The sequence below is a fragment of the Dendropsophus ebraccatus genome, chromosome 3 (genome assembly GCF_027789765.1).
Source record: "Dendropsophus ebraccatus isolate aDenEbr1 chromosome 3, aDenEbr1.pat, whole genome shotgun sequence".
NCBI lineage: Eukaryota > Metazoa > Chordata > Amphibia > Anura > Hylidae > Dendropsophus > Dendropsophus ebraccatus.
In genome coordinates, this window is record NC_091456.1 from 169993457 (window position 1) to 170006263 (window position 12807).

The following is a 12807-nucleotide window of genomic DNA, read 5'->3' on the forward strand; positions in this document are numbered from 1 at the left end:
AAAAATAAAGTACTGGGGTAAATTACTTCTATTTAATAAAAAAAAAGGCTTCCAGTACTTATCAGCTGCTGTATGTCCTGTAGGAAGTGGTATATTCTATCCAGTCTGACACCGTGCTCTCTGCTGCCACCTCTGTCCATGTCAGGAACTGTCCAGAAAAACCTAGAAAACCTCTCCTGCTCTGGACAGTTCCTGACATGGACAGAGGTGGCAGCAGAGAGCACGGTGTCAGACTGAAAAGAATATACAACTTCCTGTCGGACATACAGCAGCTGATAAGTACTGGAAGTGGACTGAAACTCAGATTTTTAAATAGAGGTAAAATACAAAATTTTCTGACACCAGTTAATTTCAGTAAGAGAAAAAAATCGCCAAAGTACCCTTTTAAGCACTAGGTCCTTTTTTCACCTGTTTATGGCCCATAAACTTCATTCAGCCATTATTTCAGCCATTTTTGCTAATGAGCTCTAATCAGTCCCTGGAATATTAGCAAAGCCCACACATTATCAGACCTCCAAACATGAAGTGGATGCTACGAGTACTTTAGGGGGGTGATTTAGGGATCATTTGCAATCATAGCTGAAAAAAAAACGTACCCAGTACATAATTACATAATACACAAGTGGTTTTAATGTTAAGGTAAGGTAAGGTACCTTCTCATCATAATAATATGACTCTGCCCAATCTGTGCCAGTCTACACAGCAAAGCTGATAAGTGATCTGCAAAAATAAGGTCTAGTCAGGTCTAGTGGCCGATTTGAAAACAACAATATTCCACAAAATTGTACATAAATAATCGACAACATACATGACACACATGCTGTGTATATGACTGCAAAGTCATATAGTACCTTATGTGCATGTTTTAATGTTATAATAGAGTATAGTGTTACTATCCTGCCCGACCTATGCTTCATCAGTACACTAAAGATGTCAGTAACTCTCCCATGTTCTAATGATAATGAGATGACACTGCTCATTATGCCCCAGTCTACACAGCATAGCTGACAAGCGAGCTACAACACAATGCATCAGCCTATTGTCAGCTCTAGTGGCCAGTGTTAGAACTGCAATATACCATGATTTTTTATATGAACAGTTATAGAATATATAATCACATTTTTTCATTGATTATAAGAAAATTCTGATTTGAATATTATTTGCTGATGATACATTGTCTTTACTATTTTTTTTTAAGTAGTCATCAAAAGAAGAGAAGCTGTGGGCACTCACCATTCAGTAGACCAACTTTATTCATGCTTTGTACATACAAAAACCATCGTGGCAGGTAAAAACTGGACAGATGCCAAACCCCTCTGCTATGACAGTTTCACGCGACTTCTCCGCGCTTCATCAGATCTGACGTATATCTCTACATATATATGAAATATTTCCTACTGTGTAGAAGCACCTCCAACTAAGACCCGATATCTACCATATGAAATACCACGTTACAAGGGGCCCGACTACTCAGATGGTAGTGCCGACTGCTGTATCTTTCTTTTTGCTACTATTTTTTTTTATATATACAAAACATTTATGACAATCCAGAATCAGTACAGGGGCCCTTTAAGGCTGTTCTTGTTTTTTTGTGAAAATATTTGACACAGATTTTGTTGCAGATAAATATGTTTTGGCTTTTATAAAACTGATTTGTATTGAAGTATGGAGTCACGGCCTTGCGCGGCTTTTGAATAGGCAGAGGATGCGGTTGCTAGGAGACGGGAGAACAACGCAGCGATATGAGTGAGGGCCACAGATCCTATGGGTTGTTAACCTTTTCTAATTCATATTTCAGGAATGTCTGTGGAGGGGAGAGGAGTTCCTGGGGTAATAATAGAGGCATCAGTATACGGCGATGGAGAAGCCAGATCTGTAATTACTGATCACATCCTCCTGCTTTATGGTCTACGTCAACTTTCTTTCATCTCACATTAGACGACAAAGACTCTTATGTAAAAACTACAAAATGCTCATCTTCCAGTGACTACCCCAAATGAATGGGGTGAGGGTGAGTATGCTTAGCCACCACGCCATTTACTCTCTTTGGAATGTACGGACATCTGACCTCTATGTTTGGACATCTCATAGATGCAGCAGTTGATAAATATACACACTTCTGCTTCACTTTGGGGACATTTGATCTCTGTTCCCATGATCTGTGGGTGTCCCAGCTTGGTTAAAGGGAAACTGTCAAACTGCTGACACTGTTAGATGCTGTTAGGTCAAGGTGGCACATGGTACCTTTCATATATCCATCTGTGCTTCCAGAATGTAGAAACATGATTTTATTCTTTAGTACAAAGAGTCAACGTTTCTGAAGCGCAGCAAGCTGTAACATCGCCTTATTTCCCCTGCGTTTTGCGGATTTCCATCCGTTTTTTAAGGGGGGAAAAAACGGATGAAAAAAACATGATGCATTTGTGTGCATCCGTTTTTCCATTGACTTCCATTATAAAAAAAAAAAAAAGATCAAAACGGATCCTGTTTTACAAAAACATAGTCGACCTCATTTTTGTGTCCGTTAAAGAAGAAGAAAAAAAAAGAAAAAAAAGATCCGTTTTCTTATTATTGAAGTCAATGGAAAAACAGATCGAAACAGATGCACAGATTTTTTGCAAAAAATCAGATTGCAAAAACGCAGTGTAAACCTTAGCTTCCAGGTGGGGCTGCATTAGGATGCACCACCCCAATACAGCGCCAGACTGAGGCAAAAAAAAAGGGGGACTCAATGGCCTCAGTGACATTGTCCACCAATATTTTGTTCTATTTTATGTTTTAGCGTTGTACTATTTGCTATTTTTAATATGGCTGTGAGCTGCAGTGCAGTCATGTAAAGTTCAGATGAATCCTGCAGTAATCCCCCCATGTAATAGACATTCAATGCTGGGCTGTGACATAGAGGAAATCCCAGGGCTGATATCTTGTTTGGTTCCTGGAGTTTCTATACATTTATGGGAACTGTTTTTATCCGGATCAGTAAAAGGACATTGGCCAATAATTCATCCCGGGGAGAAACAGGTCAAGTGAACAGCAAAGATAAGGAAAGTTATAGACATATCCTTCCTATAGATAGATCATCACAACTGCACAAACTCAAACGTCTGACATGATTTCTTAAGGCTGACTGCAGAACTGCTATGTACTCCAGCTCCGGACTGGAGTCTATTTGCCCAAAATCTTTCATCTAAGTGAAGTTGTTGCAATTCATAGACATAGTAATTAGAACATTCAAGCTTCCTTGGAGGCTCAAAAGGGTTATCCAGGTTCATTAAAAAAAATTTACAAAAAAAATAAGTGATACTCACCCACCCTAGTATCCTGCCTGTTACAGCTAGTTCCTGATTACAAACCAAGTCTACTTAGCCAATCAGTGATTGAGGCGGGGCATCACTGAAGCTAGTGATTGGCTAAGTGGGCTTGCCCTGCTATGACCACTAAACTTGAAAGAAGGAGCAAACAGTGACAATTGGGGGACCGGAAGGTACTGCATGGGACTGGTGTAGGTGAGTATCACTTACATTTTATCATATATTAAAAATGGGCGTGGGCTGGGTTTAATGGGAATGTATTATATCCCCTTTAGTTGGACATATATTTAAGATACTTATACAAACATCATCCCTATTTATACACTGCTCATCTAAGTTTGCATATCGCAAAGGAAAAGGGGATAAAGGGCTACCAGACACCTCTGTCTTTTCCAGACCCATCTCACTGCAGAGGTCTACCACAAGGTGACTACCCCACACTCAATATGGCTGATATTATGCAGATAGCAGAGATGTTATATCCGCTGCATCCCCAATGGAGAAAAGTCACATTGTGGTACTCTATTACTCGAACGGTGACGCCAATTCTGTGGTGGATGGTCGGTGGAGGTGTACTGCTCAGCCAGTGATGGAAATGTCGTGATGCCAGTGCTAGTTCGGCACACAGGTTTGGTGGTACACCTGATTTTATGTTATGGCTGGCTGTACTGTTCCCCAATGGTCGGTGACCTGACGGGTTGTGATGGGTCCTTTGGGCTCCTGTCATGGTAGTTCTGAGTGGCAAATGACCCACCCGGACTATTGATACCTGCACCCACAGAAAGGGGAAAGTGACCCAAGGTGTGTGGTGGATGTGTATAGGTGCTGGTGCAATGGAAGAGTTGACTGGGTCCCAGTAGAATAAATATAACATCTTTACTGAACAGTCTCCTGTAAATACAGAACACTTTGACAGCACATAGCTTATCTGAATACAGAATTTAGTGTTTCACTGGATCTGTGCTGACAGATACTTGTAAGTGCTGATATGAGAGAAGTAGTTGTAGCGGTACTTGTAGAGTTTAGAGTTGAGTAGTGAAGAGGAGAGGTATTTGTCAAGGGAGACCCAACCCAATGTAATACTTGTGCTTTGCCAAAACTTTAGAGAGAAGGTTACTTGAGAGATAATTGAAAAAGAGAAAAGTTACTTGTGCCTGTGTTTAGACTGTGTTGTCTGACCACCTTCTGCCCTACAGTGTCAAGGTACTCAGTCATGGTTACCAGGGCGAAGCTAAGTGTCCTGGTTTCCTGGCTTCACCTGCACTGTGAGTACATAGACCTTCGTTACGGTAGCTTTGCTCTATTCAGGTCAGTTATTCTGGATCAGGATACTGCCCTGCACTTTGTAGAGAGGTTCTCGGTGTGGGCTGGGTTTATCTTTTATCGACTTGTCCTCCTTGTAGTGTTCAACACTGCATAGTGAATATAGGTTGGTGGCTCAGTACAGCTTGGCTCAGTGGTTAGCACTGTAGCCTTGGGGTTCAAATCCCACCAAGGGCAACATCTGTAAAGAGTTTGTATGTTTTCTCCGTGTTTGCGTGGGTTTCCTCCGGGTACTTCGGTTTTCCTCCAGACCCAAAAACATACAGATAGGTGAATTTAGATTGTGAGCCCTAATGGGAACAGGGAGCAATAATTGGCAAAACTATGTGAAGTGCTGCGGAATCTGTGTGCGCTATACAAATAAAAGCTTTATTATTATTAACTGAGAGTCTGTGGTTGCTTCATACACATGTGTCTCTGACTCACTTCACACAGCTGGACTGTCCCGGACAGGCGTCCTGGCAAAGCCAGGCCCTGGCTTAACTACAGCAGGAAAGCCTACTCTGTGTGTCCTCCCCCCATGAGAATCTGAGGGAAACTAACACTACACTTCCTCCCACCAAGTGACTACTTCCTACAGGGATATGTGAAAGCCCCTGTGAGTGGGGGAAAGGTGTGTGTGTGTGTAAAGAAAAGAAGAAAGTGATAGGTTAGATTGGAAGAGTATCTCTATTGGACAATAAAATACATAACATAGAAGGAGCAGTAACCTTTTGTTCACTACAGCTGTGCAATAGGTAAAAGTTTACATACAAAACACTGCCATCTAGTGGTGAAACCAATAACTACCTTCAACACTACCTGCCCTTTGAGTAAAGGCCTTTTGCGACAGGTGTAGCATAATAAACACTCATGGACGACACCACAACATAATATAGGAAGTCCTGCAGAGTATTACACCTTTCTGCAGATCTGTATTTATATTATTCTATAGCAAAGTAGGCCATGACCCGATCCCACTAGAGGCCCCATTGTTCCCACCATATTAGTTTTCTATGGTTAAACAACATCACTGTCTGTGTATAGCCATCCTCAATGGCTGCTCGATAACTTCACGCTGAGTCTCTTCAGCTCTGTAAATTGTTCGCCTGGATACTGACACATCCTCAAGATCTGAGCTGTTCTAGCAAGAATGTAAGAAGACAATAAGACTCTTACATTATTACATGAAAGGTTTACAGTTTGATGTAAAGGTTAATCTCTGTAGAAAAGGACTTTAGGAGAGATTTATGGAGAGACCTTGTGCACATTACTTCTACAATTGTATCCAGTCTAGACAATGCTCTGTGAGCTAAACAGCCTGGACTCCAGACTGATACATTGTAGCAAGCTAAGTTTTCCATAATAGTAATATTACTATAATACTTAATACATGATGGATATACCATAAGACACAATAAACAAGCCTTAGCTACCAATCCTCCTCCTATATCACTATCCTTAAAGCGAATGTATCAGCAGAAACATCGCTTTAAGATCTTTACATCAATAGACCAGCACCGGCGCTGGGATGCCTTGATACGTTTCCCTTTCTCTCTCTCTTTCCTTCTTCCCTAAGTGAGCTGTCCTCCAGGGTTTCTCTCCCCTCTATCTATTATTACAGCTTAAAAGCTTAGGAAATTTCTAATAAAGAAACCAAGACTATTTAGAAAGTTGCTTCATTTTGTCTTTAAAACAATGGTTATGAACTTTCTAGGTTTCAGATGTCTTCCAGACTCAACATGGAAACAAGAGCACATGGAGTGTGTCAGTAAGTGCGCTTATAATTTACTGATCTCATTTATATGGAAATGTCTCCCTTGCCATATAAAAACTGCTGTGTTTATGTACTTGTTGGTTAATAAGCCGCCATCTCATAGCTGCAAAAAAAAAAAGTGATGGATATACAAAGCATTGATGATATCCTGTATGCAAAGCAAAGCATAAGCAGAGTGTGACCTATCATCCGCCTTGTGCACATTCATTTCATAGGTGCTGTATGCATGGCTGTATTTACCACTAGGCACCCATGGTCCAGTGCCAATGGCAGCACCTTGAAGGGGGGCAGCACCAGGGAGCTGGAGTCTCCCACCTCCCGTTCAGACTTCCCGTAAATCTAGTTCTTTTTCGAGGAGAGGGGTGAAGGGTATGGAATATTGCTCAGGTCTGGTATGGCAGTGTTATTCAGTCACAATAAGGATAGGTTCACACTACACAATTCTCGCCTCTCCGCTGGCTCCATAGACACCATTCTATGGGCTGGCTGATTCCGCATTCCGACGAAAGAATAGACATGTCCATTCTTTCGACGGAATCAGCCGGCCCATAGAATGGTGTCTATGGAGCTGGCGGAAAGGAGCATGTCCGTGAGCGCATACAGCCGGCGGAATACCGCAGAGTTTATGCGCGAGGATTCCGTAGTGTGAACCCACCCTAAGGTGGTATCGGTAAGGTGTTATCCAGTCACAGTATGGCGGTATTGGTCAGGTGTGGTATGGCAGTGTTATCCAGTCACACTATGGCGGTATTGGTCAGGTCTGGTATGGCGGTGTTATCCAGCCACAGTATAGTGGTATTGGTCAGGTCTGGTATGGGGGTGTTATCCAGCCACAGTATGGCGGTATTGGTCAGGTCTGGTATGGGGGTGTTATCCAGCCACAGTATGGCGGTATTGGTCAGGTCTGGTATGGGGGTGTTATCCAGTCACAGTATGGCGATATTGGTCAGGTCTGGTATGGAAGTGTTATCCAGTCACGGCATGGTGGTATTGGTCAGGTCTGGTATGGCGGTGTTATCCAGTCACAGTGTGGCGGTATTGGTCAGGTCTGGTATGGGGGTGTTATCCAGTCACAGTATGGTGGTATTGGTCAGGTCTGGTATGGGGGTGTTATCCAGTCACAGTATGGTGGTATTGGTCAGGTCTGGTATGGCGGTGTTATTCAGTCACACTATGGCGGTATTGGTCAGGTCTGGTGTAGGGGTGTTATCCAGTTACAGTATGGCGGTATTGGTAAGGTCTGGTATGGGGGTGTTATCCAGTCACAGTATGGTGGTATTGGTAAGGTCTGGTGTGGGGGTGTTATCCAGTCTCAGTATGGCGGTATTGGTCAGGCCTGGTATGTCGGTGTTATCCAGTCTCAGTATGGCGGTATAGGTCAGATCTGGTGTGGTTGTGGTAAATGTGACGCCTGGAGCTATTACCTACCAATCTACCAATCCTGTGGTGAGAATTCCATCAGACAATATGCAGACGGCTCTAATCATTGATTGAATGTGGAAATTTGTTTATGTTTTAAGCAGTTAAAAACAATGAAAAATGCGATTGAGACAATGTATCAACATGTACAGAAATACATGTGGCCGAATCCACACTCCCGCTTCTTCCTCAGAAGTCATGTGATGTTTCTAGGATTATTGGCCATACGCCTGTTGGTTACCGCATTAGGGTCTGGCATCTGCTGCATGTGGTGACATTAAATGTGGGAACGCGACCTAAGACTGATCAGATATCAATAGGATGTTCAGAAACTAGAAGATTATGATGCTAGTTGGTGAGAGAAGATGAGGGGGCCTTAAGGGTTAGTGCCTAGAGCAGCAGCAGCTGATAATACGGCCCTGGCTGTATGACAATTATATAGTAGAGCTGAGTTTGTCATTTCATGAACTTTGTGGTCATATGACATTATACATTGCTCAAACACAAGGGAACACATAAGCATCATAGTATAACAACACCAGGACAATTGTTCTTCAGGGATATCAATTTGTCAAGTTAAGGCACACAGCACAATATTTAGGAGGAAGTGAACACCAACCTGTCAGGTCAGTACTCGCTTCCTCCTTGTTCCCTGCTCAATGTCTGTGCTGTCTGTGTGTGGGGGTGGGGGGCAGGCGGGTTTGCGGCTGCCTGGATGACGCCACTCCTATAACACAGAGCAATGGGCAGAAGACCGTCGCTGTTGTGATTGTGATTTTTCAACAAGTTGAAAGACCACTATCAGCCAACGTCATGCACTTCGACCAATCATAGGCCAAGCATGACTGATTTCTTGTCTAAAATGACTGTTAGCATTACCAGGTCCCATCATGTGATCGGCATTACCAGGGCCCATCATGTGATCGGCATTACCAGGCTCCATCATGTGATCGGCATTACCAGGCCCCATCATGTCATCGGCATTACCAGGCCCCATCATGTGGTCAGCATTACCAGGTCTTATCATGTGATCGGCATTACCAGGCCCCATCATGTGGTCGGCATTACCAGGCCCCATCATGTGATCGGCATTACCAGGCCCCATCATGTGGTCAGCATTACCAGGTCCCATCATGTGATCAGCATTACCAGGCCCCATCATGTGATCGGCATTACCAGGCCCCATCATGTGATCGGCATTACCAGGCTCCATCATGTGATCGGCATTACCAGGCCCCATCATGTGATCGGCATTACCAGGCCCCATCATGTGGTCAGCATTACCAGGTCCCATCATGTGATCGGCATTACCAGGCCCCATCATGTGGTCAGCATTACCAGGTCCCATCATGTGATCGGCATTACCAGGCCCCATCATGTGATCGGCATTACCAGGCCCCATCATGGGATCGGCATTACCAGGCCCCATCATGGGATTGGCATTACCAGGCCCCATCATAGGATTGGCATTACCAGGCCTCATCATGTGATCGGCATTACCAGTCCTCATCATGTGATCGGCATTACCAGGCTTCATCATGTGATCGGCATTACCAGGCCTCTTCATGTGATCGGCATTACCTGGCCTCATCATGTGATCGGCATTACCAGTCCTCATCATGTGATCGGCATTACCAGGCCTCTTCATGTGATTGGCATTACCAGTCCTCATCATGTGATCGGCATTACCAGGCCTCTTCATGTGATCGGCATTAACAGGCCTCATCATGTGATAAGCATTACCAGGCTTCATCATGTGATCAGCATTACCAGGCTTCATCATGTGATCAGCATTACCAGGCTTCATCATGTGATCAGCATTACCAGGCTTCATCATGTAATCAGCATTACCAGGCTTCATCATGTGATAAGCATTACCAGGTTTCCTCATGTGATCAGCATTACCAGGCTTCATCATGTGATCAGCATTACCAGGTTTCCTCATGTGATCAGCATTACCAGGCTTCATCATGTGATCAGCATTACCAGGCTTCATCATGTGATCAGCATTACCAGGCTTCATCATGTGATCAGCATTACCAGGCTTCATCATGTGATCAGCATTACCAGGCTTCATCATGTAATCAGCATTACCAGGCTTCATCATGTGATAAGCATTACCAGGTTTCCTCATGTGATCAGCATTACCAGGCTTCATCATGTGATCAGCATTACCAGGCTTCATCATGTGATCAGCATTACCAGGCTTCATCATGTGATCAGCATTACCAGGCTTCATCATGTGATCAGCATTACCAGGCTTCATCATGTGATCAGCATTACCAGGCTTCATCATGTAATCAGCATTACCAGGCTTCATCATGTGATAAGCATTACCAGGTTTCCTCATGTGATCAGCATTACCAGGCTTCATCATGTGATCAGCATTACCAGGTTTCCTCATGTGATCAGCATTACCAGGCTTCATCATGTGATCAGCATTACCAGGCTTCATCATGTGATCAGCATTACCAGGCTTCATCATGTGATCAGCATTACCAGGCTTCATCATGTGATCAGCATTACCAGGCTTCCTCATGTGATCAGCATTACCAGGCTTCATCATGTAATCAGCATTACCAGGCTTCATCATGTGATAAGCATTACCAGGTTTCCTCATGTGATCAGCATTACCAGGCCTCATCATGTGATCGGCATTACCAGGCCTCTTCATGTGATTGGCATTACCAGTCCTCATCATGTGATCGGCATTACCAGGCGGCATTACCAGGCCTCTTCATGTGATTGGCATTACCAGTCCTCATCATGTGATCGGCATTACCAGGCCTCTTCATGTGATCGGCATTAACAGGCCTCATCATGTGATCAGCATTACCAGGCCCCATCATGTGATCGGCATTACCAGGCCTCTTCATGTGATCGGCATTACCAGTCCTCATCATGTGATCGGCATTGCCAGGCCTCTTCATGTGATTGGCATTACCAGTCCTCATCATGTGATTAGCATTACCAGGCTTCATCATGTGATTAGCATTACCAGGCTTCATCATGTGATTAGCATTACCAGGCTTCATCATGTGATCAGCATTACCAGGTTTCCTCATGTGATCAGCATTACCAGGCTTCATCATGTGATCAGCATTACCAGGCTTCATCATGTGATCAGCATTACCAGGCTTCATCATGTGATCAGCATTACCAGGTTTCCAGGGGGATAACTAAATATAGCTTGTACATAGCGTGTACAGTATGTTAACCCCCTAGCTGCAGCAGACTTCCGGCATTTCCTTCCTTTCCTTGCTCTGAGCACACAAGTGAGTAAGTACCAAACGTACAAAAGTATAACTTTCTGACACCAGTTGTCATTTATTTTTTTTTTCCCATTGGAGTACCCCGTTAAATGCTGATCCCGGCTCGGTATTCTATTGCAATGGTCTGCAGCCGACCAAAGCAAAAGAGCACCGATCTGATGGATCGGTGCTGTGTAATACAGCTACACTGATCTCTATGGAAGATCAGTGTAGTTGTATTAGAAGTCCCCCAGGGGGACTTCTAATTACTGTGTGATCAGGCTGGGTTCACACAACATATATTTCAGTCAGTATTGTGGTCCTCATATTGCAACCAAAATCAGGAGTGGATTAAAAACACAGAAAGGATCTGTTCACACAATGGTGTAATTGAGTGGATGGCCGCCATATAATGGCAAATATTTGCTGTTATTTTAAAACAAGGGCTGTTATATTAAAATAATGGCCGTTATTTACTGTTATATGGCGGCCATCCACTCAATTTCAACATTGTGTGATCAGAGCCTTAGGGCCCTATTCCACCGGACGATTATCGTTCAGATTATCGTTAAATCGTTCGAATCTAAACGATAATCGTTCGGTTGAAATGCAGTTAACGATTAACGACCGAACGAGAAATCGTTGATCGCTTTATAAGACCTGGACCTATTTTTATCGTTGCTCGTTCGCAAAACGTTCGCATTGAATAAGACATCGTTCGGTCGTTCGCAATAGATACGAACGCAATAGCGAATAAATACGGAAGAAGAAACGATCGCAATTACGATCATAAGTAACGATGATCGCTCCATGGAAATGAGTGAACGTTTTCAGGTCTTTCGCAATAGCGGTCGTTTGAGATCGTTAATCGTTAACGATTATGCTAACGATAATCGTCCGGTGGAATAGGGCCATTACTGTGTTTTTAATCCACTCCTGATTTTGGTTGCAATATGAGGACCACAATACTGACTGAAATATACGTAGTGTGAACCCAGCCTCAATGGGAAAAAAAAGTGTTTTCATTAATAAAAAAAAAACCCTCCCCTAATAAAAGTTTGAATCACCCCTCTTTTCCTATTTTATAATTAAAAATAAATAAACATGTTTGGCATTGCCGCGTGCGTAATTGCGTGAACTATTAAACGGCATAGGTGTAAAGACCCGCCAAAGTGCAAAAATTGCGCATTTTCTGGTCGCATCAAATCCAGAAAAATAGTAATAAAAAGTGATCACAAAGTCGCATATGCGCAATCAAGGTACCAATAGAAAGAACACATCATGGCACAAAAAATGACACCTTACACAGCCCCATAGATCAAAGGATAAAAGCGCTATAAGCCCGGGAATAGAGCGATTTTAAGGAACTTTTAAAAAAAAAAAAAAAATTTAAAAGCCATTAAATAATATAAAAGTTATGCAAGTTGCATATCGTTTTAATCGTACCGACTTGAGGAACATATATAACATTTCAGATTTTCCATAAGACGAATGCCGTTAAAACGAAAATAAAAAAAACAAAGAAAAAGAATTGCATGTTTGTTTGTTTGTTTTTTTTCAATTTAACCGCGCATATAATTTTTTTCGGGTTTCAGCATATTTTATGCAAAAAGGAAACCTGCCATTGCAAAGTACAATTAGTGACACAAAAAAAAAAGGGCTCATGTGGGTTTCTAGGTGAAAAAATGCAACTGCTATGGCCTTTTAAACACAAGGAGGAAAAAACGAAAATTGGCTCCGTTTTTAA